The 24,363-nt window shown below is 49.6% G+C and overlaps 1 protein-coding gene across 7 annotated transcripts in view; it reads left to right on the top strand.

Annotated features, from left to right (window-relative positions):
• Window positions 1-24,363, top strand: part of MSI2 (musashi RNA binding protein 2) — a 360,886-nt gene that overhangs the window by 101,964 nt on the left and 234,559 nt on the right. The gene's annotated exons all lie outside the window — the stretch shown is intronic.

Genomic DNA, 24,363 nt, shown 5'->3' with positions numbered 1-24,363 from the left:
ATTGAACAAAGACGTGAAAGAGGAATGGACTAGATTGTGTAAGAATTAGGGGATGCTGTCTTAGTTTAGGTTTTTGTTCCCCAGACCAAGTGCCTTTGACAGGGACTTGGGAAATTCCCCTGGCATAAAGAAAAGATTAAGGGCCATGCACTGTGTTCAGGAGCGGTGATGAGTGGTTAGGTTGTAGGCTTTTTTCCCATCCTGCTGCCTGGGTTCATATTCTAGCTCTACCCTCTATAGCTCTTGTGCCTCGGGGATGAGGATAGTTTCCACCTTATAGGGTTGTGGTAAAAATGAAATACAGGGTGTTTTCCCCCCCCCCCCCCCAAATGTACACACACTTTAACAGTTGATAACTCATTTAATTTTTACTCCTTTTCAGGTTTAACTGATTTGAAATAATGGGTGAAGCCAGACTAAGCTTTGAACAAAGAAAATTTATCCTAAAGTGCTACTAGACTTTTTTTTTTTTTAAGTGGGGATATATAAAAGATAAAACCAGCAACACAATCGATGAGTTGAGGGCACACAAACACTGAGCGAAATGATTCTTGATGCTTGTGATTCCATTGCTTTGAGTTATCAGCAGTGCCTGGACCAGAATGGTCATCAGTTTGAAAACAGGCATTGACAAAAAAATTACTCATTTTTATAGATTCTTTCACATTTTGAAAATGAACTGTACGTTAATAAACACTGACTTTATAATCATTCAAAAGTGTGTGTACATTTTTTGGGACACCCTGTACGTCATTATATGTCTGGCGCTTCTAACAACTTCCAACACAGAGCGAGGGCCCAAAGACGATAGTTAATCACACAGATGACGCTGGAGATGGATGACGTCACACCCTCCCACACTGGGACTCAGGGCAGTGTGCTGACTTGTGCCCAGCAAGATAAAGGCACAGAGACCACTCCGGGTGCGTGTCTGGGGGCCCTGGGCCACAGCAGTCTGGTGGGCGTGGGCAGCTGGGTTAGGGTACAACTGGGAGGTAAATGTAGGGATGAGGGGTGGCTCTGCTCCTCTTCCCCTTCGTTCTCCTTTCCACTCGGTTGGTCCTTCCGGCTGGAGGATGCCCGTTCCCACAGCAAAGGCACACTAAGCCCCATTTGCCCGTTCTTGTCGGGCGCCCAGGAGCAGCAGGCTGAGCCGGGCTGCCCTGCCTTTGAACTTGTGCTCGCCTACCTGCTTTAATTAGATGATAGGTGATTTCCCTTATCTTCCCTAGAGAAGATTTCTCTTTTCAGGTGATCGGCTACTGACGCCAGTGTGGGGTTCGAGTTTCTACTCCCATTTCTCCCTCAGGCCCTGTTGCTGGGTGTCTGGAGAAAAATCACATGTTTATGCAAGCGATGGGTGAGGCGCTTGGCTCCTCTGTGCGACTGATAACCTGCAGTGCCTTTTCAGGCGTCCAAAGCACTTGTTGCATACAATCTGATTTGATCCTCAGAGCAATGCTGTGACATCCTTGGAATGTTATCCCATTTCATACATGGGGGAAGTAAGGAGGTGGGGTGTTGGTTCAGGGTCAGTCAGCAGGTGACAGAGCTGGGAGTCACATCCGGGTCCTGCCAGTGTCCGTTTAGATTTGGTTTTTCAATAAGGCTTTCTGTTGGTTCAGTTCACTTCAACAACTGCGCTCTGCAGTGTTGTGTTAGCCTCTTCAACATAACACAACACCTGCCAGCACTCAGATCCTTACCCCAAAGAGGAGACACTGAGAGGCAGGGAGTCCTGACGTGGGAGAACTTGACCTCTCCATGACCCCGTGTTTTGGAGTTGGAGAAACTTTGGTTACGTGACTTCATTGGCCAGCTAGTTTTCAGTTTGTGGATTTTCATCCTCAAGTTTCAGGGAGCAGAGATAAAAACTGAGCCGCATTGTTGTCTTCCTGAGCTCTTAGAAGAGGCATCTAGTGATGAGTGGAAGATGGGTTGAACGTTAACACTCCAGTAATGGTGTCTTAATCTTCAGGGAAGATATTGTTTCTCACAATCAAGAGTTTCTGCCTTTTGTCTTAAGACACACTAGCTGCCAAAATCTACGTTCGAGGGAGATTCCACGCTCCCCTTGACTGCCGCCCACCCCAAGGGGAAGCATGTGGCCGTTCTGGGTGCCACTTGGACTCCTAAGTGCTTTCTGAAGGTGCTGGGATGGAAAAGGAGTAACCCAAGCCTGACCTCAGGTATTAGTCCGATAACCATTGATGCTGACTTGAATCAGGGAGTGCAGCTCTTGAGGCACTTGCTCAGGAGTGTGCCTGCGCTGTTACATCATCACCCTCTCCTCTTGCGTCATGGTAGCTGGCTCCTTGGTTGGAATTCTATGTTGGCCAAAGCACAGGGAATCTAGAGCCGTGGCGAGGCGAGCAGGGCGCGCCGGCACAGTTCTGCCCCGGCACATGTTCGTGGAGAGCCAGCCGTGCGGAGAGCTTCAGGCCCATTCATCTTGGTGATGACTTGCCCTGGGAAAGTAGTCATCTAACTACAAGTGCTTAAAATATATGTGACCACAAATCTTTTTGTGTGGATTCTGCGCGTGGCAGAATTTGGAAAGAGATGCATTCTTTTCTTTTCCTGATCTTCATCACTTAAAAACAAACCCATCAAGCTAATTTGTTTAGATTAGGGGTGGAGAACCTTTTCTTTTTCTTTTTTTTTTTTTTTTGCAAAGGGCCATTTGGATATTTATAACATCATTCGCAGGCCATACAAAATTATCATCTTCAACATCAGCCTGCTGTATTTGGTCAGACATTTAATTAACTCACCTCTCATGCCTTGGCAGGGCCAGACCAAATGGTTTCACTGGCCTTATACGGCCCTCGGGCCTGAGGTTCCCCACCCCTTGTTTAGATGAATGGGACAGAGAAGAGGCTAGAACTAAAGACCGCCTCCTGTCACCCAACACATCCCACTGGCCGAGGCATTGGAAGATACCTGCGTTAGCTCCTTTCTTAGCTTCTTTTTTTTTTTTTTTTTTTTTTTTTTTTTAATAAGTTTTTATTTTTCATATTATTACAAATGTTCCTTCCCCCCCCCCCACCATTGCTCTCCTCCACCAGGTTCCCACCCCACCCTCTGCCCTTTCCCCTCTCCCCATTGTCCTCATCCATAGGTGCACAGTTTATGTTCAGTCTCTTCCCACGCCCCCCTCTCCCCTTTTCCCCAAGAATCGTCAGTTCACTCCCCTTCCATACCTCTGATTCTATTATATTCAACAGTTAATATTGTTCATCAGATTTTTTTAATTTCCTTGGTTTTTAGATTTACTTGTTGATAATTACGTATTTGTTGTTCATAATTTTTATCTTTGTTTACTTTCTCTTCTGAAAGAACCCCCTTCAGCAATTCATATAATTCTGGTTTGGTGGTGATGAACTCCTTTAGCTTTTTTTTATTAGTGAAGCTCTTTATCTGGCCTTCGATTCTGAGTGATAGCTTTGCTGGGTAGCTTATTTTAGGCTGTAGGTTCTTGCTATTCATCACCTTGAATATTTCTTGCCATTCCCTTCTGGCCTGCATGGTTTCTGTTGAGAAGTCAGCTGACAATCGTATAGGTGCTCCTTTATAAGTTACTACCTTCTTTGCTCTTGCTTCTTTTAATATTCTCTCTTTATCTTTTGCTCTTGGAATTTTAATAATGATGTGTCTCGGTGTGGTCCTCTTTGGATTCCTTTTGTTTGGAGTTCTGTGCGCTTCCTGGACTTGTAAGTCAAATTCTTTCACCAGGTGGGGGAAGTTTTCTGTCACTATTTCTTTCAGTATGTTTTCGATATCTTGCTCTCTCTCATCTTCTGGAACCCCCATAATTCTGATGTTGGTTCGCTTGAAGTTGTCCCAGAGGTTTCTTACATTATCTTCAATTTTCTGGATTCTCTTGCCTTCTAGCTTCTGTGGAGGTGTGTCTTCTGGCTCTTTATGTTCCAAATCTTTGACTTGATTCTTGCGATCTTCCCTTCTGTTTTTAGGACTCTGTAGAATATTTTTTATTTCAGACAATGTATTCTTTATTTCTTGTTGATCCCTTATCATTTCTTGTTGACTCCTTATTAATTCTAGTTGATCTCTTTTCATATCCTCATAGGCCTTATCCATCTTTTCTAGGAAATTCTTGAAAAACCTTATAAGCGTAGATTTGAACTCTATATCCAGACGCTTTTTGTCCTCCATTTCTTTCGTTTGTGATCTATTTTGTTGTCGCATTTCGCAGTTACAGATGGGACGGGGTTTCAGGGTGGAGCCTGCAGCTTTGGCTTCCGTCAGCCCCGCCCTATGCGGGTCCTTCAGTGCTCGCTGCCGGCGCCTCTGAGAGAAAGGTGCCCTCGATTTTCGCCTGCTGCCAAACAGTCTATGCTCTCCCCCAATGAGCCCGGTATTGGGGTTCAGTTCAGTTGGAAGTGGAGTTGGAGGTGGCGTTCAGAGCAGTCTGGAGCCCCAGTCTCCTTCCCGTCAGGGCAATCCCGCGGCACAGCCGAGCGTCCCTTCTCTGGGGACAGTGTGTGCGCCTCTGGGACCTCCTTTCTCCGCTACCCCGGGGTTCCGACTTACAGCCCGGCTCCCTATGGCTGAGCCTGAGTCCCCGGGGTCTGGCCCAGAACTGGGGTTCAGAGCAGTTGGGGGCCCAGCACAGTCGGAGTTTTATCTCCTTTCCGCTAGGGAACGCCCGCCAGGCACTCGGCCTCCCTCCTCTCCGGCTCCGTCCTCTTCGCGTGCGCCGCGTGTCTCCGTACCTTAGGCTTTTACAGCTCCTCCGTGCTTCCTTCTGGTTTTCTCCTTGCTTCTTGTTGTAGGATTTCCAGTCAGTCGACTTTCCTGTAGTTCTGGGTAATGTCCATTTTATATTTTAGTTGTATTTTATTAAAATTGTTGTGTGCGGCTGCGGCTAGTTGCCTACCCGAGCAGCCATCTTGGATTCTCTCCCTTTCTTAGCTTCTTATTTAGCTCATCAAGTTTAGGGGTGTCGACTTGTCAGGCTTTGAGTGTGGGTCACCTGGAGAGAAGGTTCTGGAGTGGGTCAGCCTCCCATGAGGAAGGAAGGCCTTACCCCAAACTCAGTGCCCCTCTCTCTGACTCTGCGATGAACGTGGAGTAAGTGAGCTGGTAAAATGAGTAGAGCTGCATCCTGCGCCCGCTCCTAGGCCCGCGGCGTTACCTGTGGGGTGAGCGCCTGGGCTGATTTCATGAGTTCAAGGTCGCCGTCAATGGCTGGCCCCCAGCCTGACATTCCCCGGCTGGATCCAGCCCCAGATGCTCCATCTTGCTTTCACCCATTCTCACATTTTCTGCATCCTCAGCCCAAGTACTCATTTCACTCTTGATCTCCTCACAGACACACCCTCACTCACACGTTTGTTTTCCTGTTTGGCATTGCTCTCTGTCCGGCTCACTTCTCTGAGTTTCGAGATGCCTGTGTTTTGAGGATGGAGAAAAACCACCACCTGTTTCTACTGCTGAAGCCGCCTTCCCAAAGCCCTCCTCTGTCTCAGAGTGCCGTTTCCCTGCCACCCATCCCAGGTCGGGAGAGATGGCCAGTCTCTAGCCGTTACTGGGCAGAAAGGTGTCTTTATCCAATTTGACTGTTGCTGTTATGTGGCAAAGCATTCATAGAAGTCGTGATTTATGAGATGTGTATGGCTGTGGTTATTTTTTCGTTTTCTGTCTTTTTTTTTTTTTTCTTTTTTTTTTCCTTTTTCCTTTTATTTGGTCATCTATCAGGGAGAGAAAAGCCAGGCCTGATAATTTCTTGGCACATCCTGTGTTCACTTAAGGATGTCAGCTGTAGGCCTGTCAGGAAGTTATTTCTCGGCTCGGTTTCTCCCTCCTTTTTACCCCGCTATGGACCTGCCCCCTCACCCCCCACCCCCACCCCCCACCCCGCACATAGGCAGAGGCCCTGCTCTGTCCTTCAGGCTGGCGATAAGGCTGGACACTGTGGGGTGTAGAGCATGGCCCCTAGTGTGGCCCACGGACTCTTACACTCCTCAGCACCCACATGTCCAGCTCTCTGTCGGTTCTTGATTGCTTAATAGGAAGGGGCAGGCTAGGTCCGTTCAAGAGGTTTCCAGAATTTTCTTTGTTCTTGAATACAGCACCCTTGATCCTCTTAGTTGTTTTTTTTTTTTTTTGCCTGGCCACTTTAGAAATCTCCCTCTCTCTCTCTCTCTCTCTCTCTCTCTCTCTCTCTCTCTCTCGTCTTTTCTTTTCTGTAAAGTATGTGCATGCTAGATAAAAGGCTCTTGAATAGAGGGCCTGGCAGGTTGGGGTATTGGCTGCTGAAACAGGCTAATTGGAGATAGAAGCAAGTTGTCACAAAGGTGTCTGGGGTGGGATGGAAAGTGGGGAGGAGGATGATCCTCAGTAAATGCCAGGTTGACTTTCCCCACCTGCCCCTCCTCCTGCTTTTATTATTAGCTGCTTGCAGAAATGCATCTGGTCTTTGCGGAGCCCCACAATCGCGTTAACCAGGCTGTGCCCTGCATCTCAAGCACCTGGTTAAGACCTCATTCTGTGTCTGGAAAAGTCCCCTGCTGAGCCCCAGAGGGTGCATAAATGTCTTTAAGCCACAATGGGTGGCCGGGCAGGGGCCAGGAAGCTGGCCTGCCGAACTTGGGGGTGCATCCTCGTTTCAGAGTGGAGGCTACTGAGGCCGAGCCATTGGATTTTTAGTTGAGAGCAGTGCTGGCCACCTGGGGGGGTGGAGCATGGCCCCTAGTGTGGCCCCCACATCTACCCTGAGTCCCTCTGTGTGGGACTCTACCCTCTCCAGGTTTGGAATAAACCTCCTTTCTTTTACCTAGACCCCCCCCCCCCCCCTTTTTAGACGTTCATTTTTACGGCTCCTCGACAATGAGAGCAAAGCTGGAGTGAGCTGAGACTGATGCGGGATCTCGTCACCCTGGAGCGGGTGAAGCACGGTGGCTTGGGCAGTTAGCCCCCCCCGCCTCCAAACACCGAGCGAACGTGGGCTTTGCCTTCTAGTTGCTCAAAATCTAAGGGAGTTGCTGCTTTTTGTGAGCGCCCTGGGACCCTTCGGATTTGAGCATTCTGTCGTCCCAAGGTTAATTGGTTGCTGGTCCCATACCTGCTACTGCCAGGTGCCTGCTACCTCATTTCCAGTCATGCTGCCATCGTCCATCAGAACCTCTCACATGTTTCCACTGTGGCTCTCTCTCTGGCTTCCCTCCACTCCGGACGCACATGCCCCCTGCTCAAGACTCCGGGGTGCTGCTGTGGATTCTAGCCTCCTGTCATCCAGGTCCCCATGCGCCTGAGCTCCAGGGAGCCTGCTCCCGAGTCCCTCTGTCTGGGACTCTGTCCTCTCCAGGTTTGGAATAACCCCCTTTCTTTTTTACCTAGAAAACCCACCTGTTTTTAGAGGGTCCTCTCAAATGGCTCTACCTCGGCCTGGAAGCCTGACCTGCTGCTTCCTTTCCCCCAGGTGGTGACACCTGTTCCTTTCAGCCCCAGCCCTTTGCTGCTTCCTCTATTATTGGCTAACCCAGTGGTGGGCAAACTCATTAGTCAACAGAGCCAAATATCAACAGTACAACGACTGAAATGTCTTTTGAGAGCCAAATTTTTAAAACTTAAACTTCTTCTAACGCCACTTCTTCAAAACAGACTCGCCCAGGCCGTGGTATTTTGTGGAAGAGCCACACTCAAGGGGCCAAAGAGCCGCATGTAGCTCACCAGCCATGGGTTGCCAACCACTGGGCTAACAGATCCGTCCTCCTGGTCCTTCCTGTCCCTGTCCCATGTGCCCCCCTAGAAGGAAGGTTCGATGTGGAGGGCCAGGACTGTCGATGTCGCTGCTGTCCGTTACAACCTCCTGGGACAAAGGAGATATTCTGTGTTGTCTGGCCATGTGGTGAATGAGCATTTGAAGTGGGACTAATGCAACTGGAACTGAATTGTTAATAACAACTTAAGTTTAAGTGGCTACAGGTGGCTGGTAGCTGTCTCTTGGGACACTGCACATGTGGGCCTCACTTATCTTGATGTTTTCAGAAGCCCTTGCTCTGTGCTCCGCACACACGACAAGCCTCACAAAGGAGGAGGAAGGCAGCGGGAGTCGCCTGGGCATATCGCTCTATTAGCTGTGTGTTCTTTGCCTATTTTCCGTGCAATTTGATTGTTAAGTTAGATTCAGTAGATTGTATACTTGAGCACCACCAGTGCTTTGGGGGATACAAAAATGAATAAACATGGTCTCTTCCGGCAAGGGACTCGAATCTCATAGGTAAATAGCGAGTGATAACGGGAAGCAGAATGAAATAAAGGGCCGCCGTTCAGGGGCCGCTCACTTCCTGTGCCGGTGCAGAGAAAGGAGTCGTTCATGGTGACTGAGGGGGGATGCCATAGCATGTTCATTCATTCACCCAGCAAATAATTCGTGAATGCCACTTAGGACCCGGGTCCTGGGACTATAGTCTGTGAACAAAATAGACAAAATTCCTGACCTCATGAGGCTTAGTTTCTGGTGGGAGGGAGACAGATAAGAAATAAAACAAGTAAATCATAGAGTGTGAGCAGGTAGGTTAGGAGAAGGTCCAGGGAGCGCTGGGGTTGCACTTGTTAAGTAGGTGGGTCATAGAAGGCCTAGTGACATTTGCACAAAGACATTTGGACTGAGGTGTGAGGATTGGATGCATGAAGGGAAAAAGAGCAGAAGGCTCATCCAAGGGAAGGGGCAGCCTGAGTGAAGGCCTGGGGTGTGGAAGTGCAAGCAGGTTGCCAGCATGGCTGGAGCTCCGAGTAGCTGGATGAGTGAGAAACGGGGCTGCAGAGGTAACGTGGAACCCGGTAACAAAGGTTGAAACCTTGAAATCTCTGCTGATTTTTTTTTTTAATTATCTTTTTAAAAAATATATATGTTTTATTGATTTTTTTTACAGAGAGGAAGAGAGAGGGATAGAGTTAGAAACATCGATGAGAGAGAATCATCGACCAGCTGCCTCCTGCACACCCCCTACTGGGGATGTGCCCACAACCAACGTACATGCCCTTGACCAGAATCGAACCTTTCAGTCCGCAGGCCGACGCTCTGTCCACTGAGCCAAACCGGTTTCTGCAAAATCTCTGCTGATTTTTGATGTCTTGTCTTCCTGCTTCAAATGTCAGCCCCCTCCATCACCACCCCAAGGACAATGGTCCCAGTTATTACTTCTCATTTCTCTTCCCACAAGGTTTTCATTCCAAGCAGCTGCTTAGAAATTGTGTTAATTAAGGGACATTTAAAACTAAGCCAAATCTTCTTTGATGAAATTTTGCAAAAGAGAAGGTCTGATAAGATCAAGCCCGGGCTAATTGTACCCCCGGTTCTTATTTCATTTCTAGGTCCCTGTGCAGACTGAGTGCTCTGCAGGGTCCCAGGTGGCTCAGTTCCCGTGTTTTCACACAGTCCTTTGAACTGGATCATCTTTGGGACACAGAGAAGGTTTAGAGGAGGGAGGGCCTCCGAGTAACAGGAACAGAATGCAAGACCAAGCAGCTCTTTGGAGGGCCAGGGTTTTTGGCCAGGGAGAGGAATGCCACATTTCCCAGCAAGCCTGGAGCCCCAGAGACAAGATGACTGGATGGGAAGTGAGTCGCCTTGAGCTGCAGGTGCTGCTTGGAGAACAGCTGTGCTAGGTGATCCTAGTTTCAGATGTATCCTGTGGATTAAAAGCCCAGATTTCACACTGGAAGAGAGAGAACTAAGTGCCTTTGGCTGAGGGCAAGAAAGGGCTTTTAAAACAGATTGCTTATCAGCCTGTTTTAAGGTGGCTTGGGAACTACTGATATTTACAGTGATAAGTGCATTAGATGAATTAGGTGTCACTGCCTTGGAGAAATACTGAGTTCTCTCCAGAAAAAAACACACAACACTGACTTTTTTTAGATTTCTATTTTTCTAAAAGCAACATTGACCACAGACAGCAAGCACATGGCGGCATGCCACGGGGCAGTTGTGTTCATGGGCACATATTCAGTGCCAGTTGCCATCAGAGTAAGGTTTCCCCCACAATGAGTGCTCACAACTCACCACAGACAGCTAAGTCACTCATGAGGCAGCGTGGGGTTCGCTGACGAGCTGCACGTAGATGTTGGCCTTGCAAGTACCATGACCGGCCGTGGAAAATGTGGCTCAGGTCTGGACCCCCCTTCCCTTCCTAAACATCTTTATGCCGTTGGACACTGTTCACCATTCCCTTCCATTTGAAATGCCCTAATTTTAGTGTTACAGTTATCATTGCTCTGTTGCAAACTGCTCCCAAATTTAGCGGCTTGAAGCAACCATTTTATTCTGCTCAGGGCATCACTGGGTCAGGCAGTCGGACAGGGCAGAGCAGCCCCAGCTGGTTTGTGCTTCACCATGCTTAGAGCCTCAGCTGGAGAGACTTGGGACCTTGATGGTAACTTGATGGCAAAGGACTGGAATCATCAGGAAGCTTATTCCCTCGTGTGCCTGGTGCTTGGGCAGGGATGGCTCGAAGAAAGGAGCCCACCATGTAACACTGGGCTTCCTGACAGCTTGGTGGCTCAGGGTTCCAACTGTGATTGTTCTAAAGAACAAGCTAGAAGCTGCTGTACCTTGTATGACCCAGCGTTGGAATTCGCATATCCCTTCTTCTATACTCATTGGCTAAAGCACGAGCTTACTTAAATTCAAGGGAAGGGGCATAGAACAAGGGGCTGTATGCTGTAGTTGGTGAAACAGTTTGTTTGTTTTTTTCTTGCTTCTCTCCTTTGGCTGTTGCTTTGCGTTTCCAAGAGATATTGTGGTTCCTCCTGTCCTTGTCCCTGCTTTTCCTTTACCCCCTCCCCTGAACCACTCCCATGAAGTTCGTGGCCACCTAGACATTGGTGAATTCAGTCAGGGTCCCCGGTCCTGATCCTTCTCCGGAGCTCTAGTACAAATACACAAATTTTCCCACGGGCACCGCACATCTGACATATCCAAACCGAACACGTTTATCATGCTTCCACATACCTGCTTCTTCTGCATGCCTTATCTCAGTTGGTGACACCGCCATTGGCTTGGCCACCCAGTAAATTCAAAACGCTTTCCTTTCCCTCGTCTCTGCTTCTGGCCATTTACCCAGTGCTGATAATTTTGTCTCCTGCTCTCTCTTAAATCTTTTCCTGTTTGTTATGTAAAAGATCCTTGCTTTAGTTCAGGGTCCCTTCATCTTGGACTATGATGATAAGCTTCCAACTGTCTCCCCGTCTCTACGTTTCTACAGGGTGACTTATCTAAAACACAAAGCTGGTCATGCTATTTCCCCACTTAAAATTGCTCACCCCTTATTGAAAGGGTGAAGTCCAGTCTCCTTGGTTACGTCTACAAGACTCTTTAGGATCGAACCCTTGCCTCCTTCCATATCTTCCATCAAACCCTTCTTTCTACTTGGTTTCTGCTTGGGCCAAACTTAGTGCCTGAATTGAACTTGCTGTTTCGTACCATTGTGACTCTGCCAGCCCTTCTTTCTTGTCTTCCTGGAAAACTCCTGTTCATCCTTTAAAACCCCAGGGAGGCATCTCCTCTTTGAAACCTTCTCTGACTGTCCTGACAGAGTTCATCGCATTTCCCTCTGTCCATCTTGTGCACTTTTGCCATTGCGTATTTTTGTCAGGCCTCCGTGAGATCTTTAAGGTTAGAGCAGTGTTTTTCAACCTTTTTTGGGCAAAGGCACACTTGTTTCATGAAAAAAATCACGAGGCACACCACCATTAGAAAATGTTAAAAAATTTAACTCTGTGTCTATATTGACTATATATAAAGTAATTCTCTTGAATAGGAATCAAATAAACACAAAGAAAGTATTTTATAATTACTTTATTATGAAATATTAAGTAAACAAAATAGTGAAAAATTATAAAATTCTTGTCTTGTCTGCACCTACGGCACACCAGGCAACATCTCGCGGCACACTAGTGTGCCGCGGAACAGCGGTTGAAAAACGCTGGGTTAGAGAACGAAATCTTTTCGTTTGGGCTCCTACATCCCAGTGGGGACTAGGTAGTCGTTCAAGCTTGCTGTCGAGTGGAATGAATCAGGGGCAGTTGACGCAGACCCTGATATTACCCCCGAATCTGTGATTGCCAGAGGTTTCAGGCCCCTCCCTGTTTTCCTAGCCCTTTCCAGTGTTTGCTTGTCAGGAGTCACCAGTTGTCCTTTTTTGCGTGTAAAGATGCCTCTCCCAAACCACCAGCTGTGTTTCTCCCAGTGGGAGGGGAGGGCTTGTGACCCAGCCCGGCAGGATCTCTCAGTTGCGGCGCAGTCTGTGTGCTCTGTGGCTCCTGACCAGATCTCCGGCCAGCTGTTCTTCTTAGGAACGAGGCCTTTTACCTTCTCGGTGCTTATGTCAGCTTGGCAATAGGAGTGCTTGGAACTACCTACGGGGGAAGAGAGGAGACAAGGAGGGTGCCTGGGGACCTTCACTCGTCCACCAGCCTGGTAATTCAGAGCAGGAAATATTCCTGCATTCATTCAGCTCCTGCTTACTGATTGCCTACTCCGTGCCAGGCACACTTCTACACGCTAGGAACACAGTGGTGGACAAAATAGACGAAAGTTCTTAACTTTAGGAGGCTTCCGTTCTAGGTGGGTGAACTGATCACATCCCCCCCCCTTCAGATTTCCATTCCGGGGGGGTGTCCTGACCGTGGCTGATGGGGCCGTGTGTCCCGAACTCAGTGCCTTTGCATAGCAGGCCCTGAACAAACGCTTGTGGTGGGAATGAATGAGTGTCGTTGGACAAATGAGGTTTAACTGGGCACATTTTTCTTCCTTGAGGGAAGGGAACTAACTTTTATTAAGCATTGCCAGGTGCAGAGCAATTTCCCCATAGAAGATCCCGGTCTTCCAGGCAGAAGTGCCCTTCAGAGAGCCCGCGCGCCGCTGGCGGGGCCGTGTGGCTGATTCGACAGCCCTCCAGAGTGAGCTGCAAAACGAGCCCTCCACGTTCCAGCCGATATCTACGGCTCCCCAGTCACCTCTTTGCCTCAATAAACAGCCAGCCCAGACCAGTTAGCCAGGCTGGGCACGTCGGGGAACACATCTTTCCTGTCTCTCTTTTCCGTGTTTGGTGGCCTCGTGCAAGTGTTTTAAATAGAACAGACATCACGGCTATAAAACATCTGTAACATTACACATTTAGTAAAGTTCCTGGCAGCCTGCGCTCTGCCTGATGGGTGATGTTTTTATTGTGACTGTTGTTTCATTCCCCCCCCCCCCCCCGTCGATCCCTCTGGAAAATAAAGTTTTCTTTTATGTGACGATTTATAGAAATATGTTACTGGCACAAGGGGAGCGCAGACATATTAGGATATTGGTGTCACAGAGAAATACTGCCTCTGAGGCAAGGACAGCTTCGTCTTTGTTAGAGAATGACCTTTCTCATTTGGAACAGTCTGTTACGTAGGGTAAGGGGCTGCCCAGGTTCAGGTAGACAAAGACACAGCTTTGCAATGAGATAGAATTTTTGCTGGAGCATCTTCAACCCTTGAAATACCGTGGTTGCCCAGTACCACTGCTGGGAGTGGGTTGACTCTGGGTGGTGTCAGGGGGAAAAAAAAATCTGAGGGAAGTGGAATTGAGAATAATTGGGAGAATGGGTAATAATTAGTCCTTAAATGTACAGAGCACGTGCCTTTTTCAAGTGCGTTTCCTTCTGTTGTTTCGTCTGTGGGGCAGACAGGGAAGGTTTGATCCCCATTCACAGCCAAACAGATAGAGGCGAAGTCCCGGGCGGGGAAGGGACTGTGGTAAGGAGGGAGAAGGGGGGCTTTCTGTGTCTGTTATCCCAGCTCTGGGCCGAGCACATTCCATGTATTAGCTCTTTTAACCCCACTTTGTGGAGAGAGAAACTCAAGTTCAGAGGCAGTCACTTGCCGGGGTCACCTAGTCTATATGGGGCAGAATTGAGATTCCTGGGTTCCTTTTCTCTCTCCTCCCAGCTTCAGGTGCTGGGATTGGAACCTGGTGCTCTCATCTCCATTTTCCGAATCTGGTGCTCTTCCCAGACTCCAGGCCCCCTTGGATTTAGGAAGACTCACCTTCCATCTCTTGAGAAACGAGACATTTAATAAAAGGTGGAGAGACTTGCTCGCGATTATCTTGGCTTCCCTCTTGTGCTGCGAACACTTCTTTGGGACCCTCCTTTCCCCTCACAGGAAGTTACTTGTGGCAGGTGGCAGGGCGCCAGACCAACACATGCTGCGGGGAGAGGGGTTGACTTTTTTTTTTTTGACAGATAAAATTTATGACCTAACAGATGGCTGAGTGTTTCCGAAGGCGACCACACCAAGAGTGCAATGTGCTTATCTCTCCTTATGCCTTCTCCACCTGCCCTCACATTCCCTCCCACTCCATGGATGTTTCTGGAACAGTAGAATGGCAGAGCAGGGAGGGGGCCTGGTGATGGGGGAGCTGACACCAGGCCACACTAGGGCTGGTGTATAGGTGCCTTCTTCCCAGTTCATGCTTTGTAGCCGTGCCCCCTTGCCACCATGTAAGCATTCAGGTGACACAGCACCCCCACAGGGTCCCTGCTTTTCTGGTTAATGGCCCGACTGAAGAGCTGCTCCCCTGTTTAAATCCCGTGAAGGTTTCCCTTGCCTCCCTGGCATGACCTCCCGCCCAGCCCCTCCGCCCCCTTGCATCCCATCGACACCTTGTGCTGTGGTCTTTCCGATCCACGCGCGACCCTTCAGCCAACACTGAAGACGCCACAGCCTCCGCAGGGGAGGCCCTTCTTCACTTCCTCTCCTGGCTGCCTCCTAATGACCCCAAGTCCCCCTTGAAGTCATGCCCAGCCCTGTGCCCTCAACCCCACCATGCTATACTAACACATCTTTTTACTTGGCCATAAGCACCTTTGATACAGAAACCCGGTCTTATCCACTTAACATCCACAGAGCCTAGCACAGCACTTGGCACATGGTAGGTCCTCAAAACCATTTGTTGAGAGAATGAATGAATGCCTATGGCTAGCCATCAGACACAGTCCTCTGCCAGTTTGTCTTCTCTTACCCTCTCTATCAACATTTTCGCTCTTCTGGGATTCAGCACACGTCTTTCTGAGCACCTACTATGTGCCGGGTGTTTGTATATACTTATCTCTTGTGATGCTTACAGCAGCTCTGTGACATATAGGGATTTCCCCACTTTACACATGACTCGCCTAATATTACACAGATGGTGAGGTGGCTGAGCTGGGACTCAATCCCGGAGCCCTGGGTTCAATCCCGGGCTCCTCCACTCTTCCGTCCCCCCCCCCCCCCCCCCAGTATAGTAATAATGAGAAAGAATCTTTGCTTTGTCGAGGTCTCCATCCCCCCCACCTTTCTCCCTTAGGATGGCAGAAGCGACTTCTTATCGAGCCCTGATTGCACATTAGAATCTTCTGGGAAATGTTTAAACAATCCCGATGCCCGGGCCTCTCCATGGACCAGTGAAGCGGACTCCCCCAGGGTGGGGCCCCGTGTCAGGCTCTAATGGCTCCCCAGGTGATTCTGTGGGGCGGGCAGGAAGGTGATTTCTGCGGGGCGGGCAGGGTTGAGCACGCTGTACCGCGGCAGTGTCAGTGAACCTGCAGCCTGGCTGAGCCCCGTGGATTAGGTAGAACTGGCTCATCAAGAACTGATTGCCATGTGCATCTAAAATATGTTAATGGCGGTAATCAAGGCTAAGGGTTAAGGCTGCCATTTCGTTCTTTTCAAGAAATCAACTGGAGGGTTTGGGGGGTGGGGCACCTTGGCTTCAGAACCTGTCTACAGCCAAGTTTTTTATTTTTTTTCCTCTCCTTAAAGAGCCATTCAGTTGTTGCTGATGACAAGGGGCCTCATCTCGCAGGTGGCTCCCAGTTTACCAGAGGGTGGCTTCCAGGAGTCATCTCTTGAGCGGTCTTCCCCAGGACACAGTGGGCCCCCTGGCTGATGCTGGGTTTACCTTAACCAAGGGCCCGTGCTCCTGCCCGCCCTTTCTGACGTGGCTTCTCAGCCCGGCCCTTGAGGTTTCCTCACGTCACACGGAGGACCCCGAGGCCCTCCAGGCTGGCAGGTGAGGGAGTGCTAGTTAGTTCAGGTTCCAAGAGACTTTGAAACACACACCCTTGGCTCTAGGAACCATCTCTCTGGTAGTTGCTACCCAGGTGACCTGCAAGGTTTTAGGAAAAGAGCAGTTTGGGAAGTAGGAAAGATGCTCTGAACTCATCACCACGGCTGAGTGTTCATAAGCCTGCACACAGGCTGGCTTCAGTGAGCCTGGCCCTGCCTGTGAGAAGGGGCCCAGGCACCTCTGAGCCGGGACCTGGGCGTTGGGGGACTCCCGCTGGGGAGAAGCTCTCTGGAAGGTCTTATGCCCACATTTCAAAGGTGAAGAGAGAAGCCCAGAATGGTTCAGAGACTTGACCTAACCTCAGGTGGCCAACCAGGGCCAGCTATTCAGTGTATCTCAGGATACACACAGGTGGGCTTGAAAATACAAAGCCACGTGGACAGAGAGAAGATATTTTAAACTTGTGTTTTCATTTGGATCATTTCTGTAAGGCAGAATCACCTCGGACCTTTGCTTTAGCCAGGGGCCCAAGACCATCGTGTCACCATTTCCAGGGCCCTACCCCTCACCGTGAGTCACCCTCTGCGCCTTCAGAAGATTTCCACTCTGGGTTACGCGCATGGGGCTCCGGAGGCTGGAGCGGCAGGTACAGCTGGAAGGACCTGAGCTCCCACCAGGCCGCCCTCCTGGCTGGCCCTTCTTCCCCGTCTCTCTGAGGTTCAGGAAGAATCTGCTTTGACCGCCTTTCCCTTGCTGGGGCTTCGGAGGCGCCTCTTTCGTGTGCAGAAATGCACGGCTTCCTGGCACCTGGAGCAACAGCAGAGCATGCTCCCTTACTTTTGCTGCTGTAAAGATTATTGGTTTTAATTGCATCTACAGGTTGGTTGAACACTGGTGAGAGTCTTCGGGGCCTTTCTCATATAGTGAGTGCAACTCATCTGTGGCAAGTATTGGGGAGCGGGCTCTGAGAAGGATGGAGTGATGGGAAAATTACCTGTGGATGCAGAGCAGCTCGGTGCCTGTGATTGGGCTGACGGCCAGCCAGCCACCTCACTCAGTATCAGTTGATGCTCGGGCCACGATCCTTAATTTCCTGTGCTTTCCGAGGCAGCACTCCATCTCCGCACCTTTTTCTGCTACCTCCCCCGGCCCCAGCCCGAGTGGCGCAGTCTAGGATATTACTCTCAGATACCAATCTGTGGACAGGTCAGCCTTGCCAGCTGCAACTTTCCCCCCAAGGGTAAGAGGAAGTAGTATTTTTTAAAGTAGCCTCAGAGGGAGCCAGGCAGAGGGCTCAGAGATGAGGGTGGGGAGCCTGAGCTCCCTGCTGCAGCAGAGCAGCCTGATCATTTCATTACAAGATCACCTTCTCCTTTCGGTGAGTTACTGTTGTTTTTAACCAGAGGTAGTGCCGTAACCTATGTTGGATAATTGTGTGTAAATTATATTCTAGCACCGTATAGAGGAAGGGTATTTTTTTTCCCTTCCAATTTTAAAGCTATTTAGAGGGACTGCCAAATTGTAGTCTGAACCCTTGTGCTCTCTGGCTAATAGCTCTAGACGCGGAGAGAGTACTCCGAGAAACGTTTGGGGTTATATTTATAATTAGCTTCCTCTGAAGTTAAATTAATTTCTTCAGTTGGCAGCGTCAGATACTGTTTCACCTTTGTCCAGTGGTCAACTGTGGGTGCATCGAGGCCCGTGGAATTAGCGGGCGGAGGAACCTCGGGGAGCACACGGTCTTGCGCACTTGGCTTTATCTTAAGCCCTTTTTGCATTCAGACTCTCAATGTAGGGATCTTTTTGGCCGTTAGGAAAATCCCTCCCTCCCCCCTTTATTGAGATATAATTCACATTCCATATCATTTACCCACTTAGAGCGTATATAGTTCAGTGGTTTTTAGTATACACATAGATGTGTGCACCCATCACTATAGTCAATTTTAGAGCATCACCTCAAAAAGAAACCCCATCACCCCCTTTAAGCCATCACTTGGCCCCTCTCCTCCAGCCCTAATGAACCACTTAATGTGCTTCCTGCCTCTGTAGAGTTCCCTGTTATGAACGTTCTGTGAATGGAATCGTATAATATACTGCCGTAGTAGCCCATTGTGCAATATGGTGAGCAGTAGGCCGTCCACTGCTTCCGTGGGAGCTGGCGGGAACTGGAGCCGCTCTGCTTCCACGGGAGCCACGTGATTTCCGTGGGAAGCTGAAGCGAGCCGCCGATGTCCACGGGAGCCAGGAGAGAGCCGCGCCTACTGCGGGAGCCGGGAGGGACCTGGGCTGATTCCGCTGGAGGTGGGAGGGAGCCACGCTGCTTCCATGGGAGGCAGGCACACTGTCTCCTCTCCAGGTCTGTGCTGGGCTGCGGGCCAGCCCCCCTGTTCCCCAGCGGTCCTCCGCGCGGGGGGCGGGACGCTTGCTTTGTTGTTGTAGCGAGGAAGCAAGCATTCTGCCAGGCTGCTCATGCTGCCTGTTCTCAGCAGCTGCCCTCGCCCCCAACCAGGACTGGGGGACTCCGGTGGGGCCGAGGGGACGGGTACCATCATCTTGTGGCTATGGGCACCACCCGCTTTGTGCCGGAGTGATGGTTAATCTGCATATTACCCTTTTATTAGATAGGGTGGTCTTTTACGACTGACTCCTTTCACTTATCATAATGTTTTCAAGGTTCAGCCTTATTATACTGCGTGTGTCAGTACTGTATTCCTTTCTGTGGCTGAACAATACTGCCTTGTACAGATGCATCACATTTGCTGCCTCCACTCCTCCATTGATGGACCTTTGGGTCATTCTAGTTTTTGACCGCTATGAACAATGCTGCTGTGAAGATTGTGTGTAAAAGGTTTTGGGTTGACGCATGTTTCAGTTTCTCTTGGGCGTACACTAAGAGCGGAATTGTTGGGTCATTTGGTAACTCTATGTTTCATCATTGGAGGAACTGCCAGGCTGGCTTCCACGTGGACTGTCAGTCCACTGTCACCAAGAAAAGGGGAGGCCGAGGCCACGGTGCCCTGGGGCATCTCCCTGGTAGGTCTCTGTGCTAGTTTCCAAGGGCTGCTGTGACTGATGACCACACACTGGGGGGTGGAACAACAGAAATGTGTTCTCCACAGTTCAGCAGTCTCGAAGCCTGTGTGCCGGTGTTGGTAGAGCCTTCTGGAGGCTCTGAGGGCGACACCACCCCAAGCCTCTCTCCTACCTCTGGGAGCTGCTGGCAGTTCTTAGCATCCCTTGCTTTGTAGGCCATCACTCCAGCTTCTGTATCCATCTTTACATCACCTTCTTCTCTGTGCCTCCTTTCCTCTTCTCATAAGGACACCTGTCACTGGATTTAAGCCCACCCTATCTATATCCAGGGTGATTTCATCTCAAGATATCTTACTTAATTACATCTGCAAAGAACCTGTTTTCAGGTAAGATCACATTCTGAGGTTCCAGGTGGACCTGAATTTTGATGGGGACTGTCGTCAACTTGCTATAGTCTCTTTCCCACCTGTGGTTCTGGAACCATTTGCAGAAGCTCCCCGTACCTGACCTGTATTCAGGTTTTGTATGTTTAAGTGAGTGTTGCCACTGGATTCAGACGAGCTGGTGGTAGTTGTGGTGGTGGTGGTGGCAGCTTAGGGGGAGGAGGGGAGGATGAGAGAGGAACTAGGAGAACTTAGACGTGTTTTGGAGGACAGGCCGCTGGGAAGAAACACCCTAAGGAGGGGAATTAGGGCGGCTGTGACGTCAGTCAGCCTGGCTGGAACTTTGCCACATAAAGATGGGGCTTAATTCTCAAATGCAGAGTGACACAGGACAGCCATGTGCTCACCAAATTCAGAATCTGGGATGAAGTCACATGGCATCGGCCTACTTCACCCCTGTCATTCTGCCTTGGCTTTAGCTGTCACCTGGTTCATCCCACTGGGTCTGGATTTTTCCATCTGCATTATGGGATGGGGGACAGTCTGGTCTACCCAGCGCTGGAATTCCAGCATCTTACCTGGGGCTCTCACCTTGGGGTTCCCAGAGATGAGAGACCACCGGTCACCGAGCCTGTGTTCCTGGGCAGTGATCCTGGCTCCTTTGTTTCAGGGGAATTTGAACTCTTTTCAGGAACATGATGATGGCAAGAGCTGACAGTTTCTCCAGGCCTCTCTCATACCCACTTAACGCTCCCTCGAGCTGTTTCCTGCCTTTCCACGCATTTGTCAGGATTAAGGAATATTTGCTGTTGTTTTCTTGTGCGACAATTAATACTTTAGGGCCAGCGCTGTTGTTGGAGCTAAGTTTTCTCCTTCAGTCTCATTTTCAAGTTTTCTCCTTCAGTCTCATTTTCAAGTGTAATTTCTCTTTTCACCCCATTTTCAAGTGTAATTTCTCTTTTTATGGAATAATACTTTTTCTCTTTTCACCCCATACGGAATTACAAAAATACAACCAGGGGCCCCTCTTGGAGGGACCATTTCAGATGGCCACGCATTTTTTAAAAGGGAATGTATGAGTTTGAAAATAAAAATAAAAGTAAAAAGCCAGCTCTCAGGTCAGAGGCTCTAGGTGGCGTGTTCTCTGCAGTTCCAGTGAGCAGCTGGTGTCGGCCAGTTCTTTCATGTAAACAGCAATTTTCTGAGCTGGAATGGTGCTGGGGTTTTCTTTGTTGGAGCCAAGAGGTTTCTGGAGAGAGCAGTGCTGTTTAGTTAAATTACGGGTCTAGATGCAAAACTGCAGCGTTGAGTTGTGAGTCTGAACACTCCCCACTTCCCTATGTGTCACACGCGCGCACACACACACACATACATACATACACACGTTCGTACGCACATACATGTGTGCACGCACATACCACTTCCCAGAGTGCTGCCCTACACCACAGGAGGGCATCTGTTGAGGGCAGGCTGTTCCCCCAGAGGCGCAGGGCCCTTGGCGGGTATCTGGTGTCCCTAAGAGTGGGAAGCATTTGCATACTGAAGTGTTTTCTGCAACCCGTCCACCAAGAACTCCAAGCCAGGGAAATCTAAGATCAGTTTCCTAATGGGTTTGGGCTGTGCTCTCCCTCTGGAACAGATGGGCCGCTCTTTCCACCCAGGTGCACCCCGGGGGCCACGCAGGCCGGCTGTGCAGTGGCTGCCCCCCCCCGCCCCCCCCCATCTCGTGTGCTTAAGTGCCGCGTCCGTGTGAAGGCTGTGGGTTAGGAAACAGTTACCCGGCGGGCTGACACAGGAAGACGACACAGGTGGCTCTCTGCCTGCATTGTGGGTGGAGAGGATTTTTTTTTTTTAATAACGCAAAGACTGTAGAGCCAGGGAGCATTGGGTAACTTGTCCTGCTCACTGTGTCCAAGATCGGGAGAGGGTTAAAGTTTTGGGGATTCCAGATGATTCCTGGGGCAAATAGAAGCCAAGACTCAAGTATTAGGATTAGAGTTCCCCCCAAATCTCTCTATCTCCCCCCCGCCCCGCCCCCCCCCCCCCCCCCACACACACACACGTTCACAGAAAATTGGCTAATATTGATGAGAATTTGAGGACCTCCATTTTGTCCCCTGAGAACCTGGACACAACATCCCCGCCTTGTCCCCTTCCTGCCCAGTCCTCCTTGGCGGCCGTGGAGGTGCAGGGGGAATGGAGGGAAAATGTGTGATTCTAGAGTCCTTGCCTGCTTCCCGAGCCCCTCTCCAGGCTGCAGACCCTCAAACAGGGCTCAGTCCATTTAGCAGCGGTGCCACCAGGGCTCGCTGAGCCAATCCCTCCCCTTCCGCCCTGTGCGCCGCCCCGGGTGGGAGAGGCCACACGCAGGGCCCCGCCGCCCCAGCTCTGCTCCGCTCTCCTGCAGCCCAGACATCGGTGAGCAGCTAACCAAGTGTTGCACATCTTCCCACTGGCCTCTTCACGTTCGGAAGGCTTTGATTAAACCAGTTTCCTTTCAGCGTTTGCTGCAGAGTGGGATCCGTCACCGTAGCTGAGCTGGTTCCCGGAGAGGATGTTTTAGTAACTTGAATACTTGGTCTCATTGGCTGGGGCCTGGGATTTCTCATCCTTCTTTGAAAAGAAAAAACAAAAGTGTTTTAAATATTTTTATTTTTAGGACTGCGTAGATTTATAGCTGGGTGTCTGCCCCAGTGTTTAGGGCTCCGAGGCCTGGCAGGTTTACAGCTGTGAGGCAACAGAGGAGGGTGCAAAAGGGGACCTTTCCATTGAACCGGTGACTGGGGAATGAGCATTCTGTTGACTTAGGTTATCTGGAATGAAGAATGCTGACTGCGTGATTTTCTGGGTCCATGCACACATTTGGAATATAAACAAGGCCTGCTCTCTGCCCACCTGCTTTAACCACCCATAAGTGAGACCATGGGGTTCCTTTTGCAGAAGGCCTCTCTAGAGTTTCTTTAAGTCGAACACTCCGCTTGCGCATGCTCTTAAATCACATTAGTATTTCTTTGTAGATATTTAGTTATGAATGAAAAATCTAAAAATGAAGCTATTGGGAGTCTGCTCATCTGAAATCATATGGAGATGCATGAGGGTGTTTTGAAATGACAGTGCGAGAGGGGACAGTGAGTTTATCAAGTTTATCAAGTTTTCTGGATAAGGTGTCTTTCTGATGCACATTTATTCTGAGCTTTGAAGGATGCATTTAGCAACTGAGTTAGAATCAGTTACAGCGACCGTTTAGTTAGGATCTACCTGGTATCCCACTAGGCAGTTTGACATGTTAATTCATTCCTAATAGGAACCTTGTGTGGTAGTCTAATTATTTTATCTGCATTTGATAGTGGATTAAATTCCATCTTATATTAGAATGTAAGGTCCAGCTCCTAGCAATTAATATATCCGCTGAATGAATACATTAGGAGAGTTAGGTTAGTAAAATCTGGCGATTAGTGAGTACAGAGAGAGATTTGAATCCGAAGGGGCCTGCTGGAGTTTGACCAGAAAGGTGACCGTGATCCACCAGAGACTTAAGGGATGGATAAGAAGGGAGATGGACAGTAAGGGGCACCACTTAACAAGAGGTTCTTGGGGCTTGGTGGTATGGGAACCGGGGGGATCTTCATAGACAGTGCTCACATGCATGATCCCATCTTATGCCCCATTCATCTGAAGGAGACGAAAAACAGTAAATCACAGCTCTGGACACAAGTACAAGCCACTGCATGGCTCTCAGAGCTGACAGGAAGTTGCTAGGGCAGTGTCCTCTTAAAACAGTGCAGGAAGTCCATTATTTTCCAAGGATGTTCCCGTTTGGGCTCAGTCAGCCGGCTGTGGTGGCACACATCCCCTCTGGGAGCCACTAAGCTGAAGCGTGAGCTCCCTGCTACCTGGGAGTCGCCTCCATCGTGTAGACTCATGAGAGTTCAGAGTTGGGTGGGACCTGGAGCAGGACTTCACTGTGCAGAAGACAGAACCCACACCTCAGGGTGAGTCCTGTCCGGGGTCACACCCAGACTGAGGCCCAGAAGCAGGTGTCCAGTGCCTTTTTTTTGTCAGGTATTTACAGCATACGACCTGATGATTTGTACATGTATATACTGTGCCTGGACTCCTCCCGAGTCAAGACCTTGTGCTTTTTATTACATGCAACTAAACCGGCAAGACCCTGTACCCACCGAGTCTTTAATTTTTTTCATTTGACATTAGAAAGAAAAAACCCACACAGCCGAAACTCAGGCTTCAAAGAATAAACTTTATTTTCTTTTTTTTCTTCCTGGCTCCTTTTTACATGTTAAGATTGCTGGTCTCTGCTGCTCTGAGTAGTTTATGTCATTGAGCATCATCCTTCTTCCCGTGCTTTGGAACGGGTGGGATTCTGTAATGTGGCCACACGCATTCGCGTTGGCTTCTACCAGGCATTTCTGGGCTCCATGTGCCTGGCTGGACCTGTCCGTGGCATTGCCTGGGTGCCGGGCGCAATCAGGAGCCCACCTTCTGGGGGGGAGGAAGGAAGGGAACCAGGGTTATTGATGCCTTCAGCACCAGGAAGAATGTAGTGAGTGCTGGGGAGGCTGATGGCACAGTGTTAGCAGAACTCAGAGGAGGAAGAACACTTCTGCACGGGGCGACTACGTAGGTGTTTAATTCTGGAGAGGGTCTTTGGATCTTGGAGGATGGTCACAACTTGCCATGGGAGACTGAGGCTGGAGAGGGACTTAGGTGGACAGAGGTGTGGAGACCTGGGGATGAGTTGGGCTTGACTCAGTGTGTAGGGTGCATCATGGGAAGTCAAGGAAGGAAGGTGGACTGGGGACTGAGCTGGGAGGATGTTTTTGTGTGTGTGAGGCCAGTGTCTGTCTTGTTGGCCGACATACACCACCACCCAGAACAGCT

The sequence above is a fragment of the Pipistrellus hanaki genome, assembly GCF_964339955.1.
Source record: "Pipistrellus hanaki genome assembly, chromosome: 16".
NCBI lineage: Eukaryota > Metazoa > Chordata > Mammalia > Chiroptera > Vespertilionidae > Pipistrellus > Pipistrellus hanaki.
This window is presented reverse-complemented; position numbering and strand designations above follow the sequence as displayed.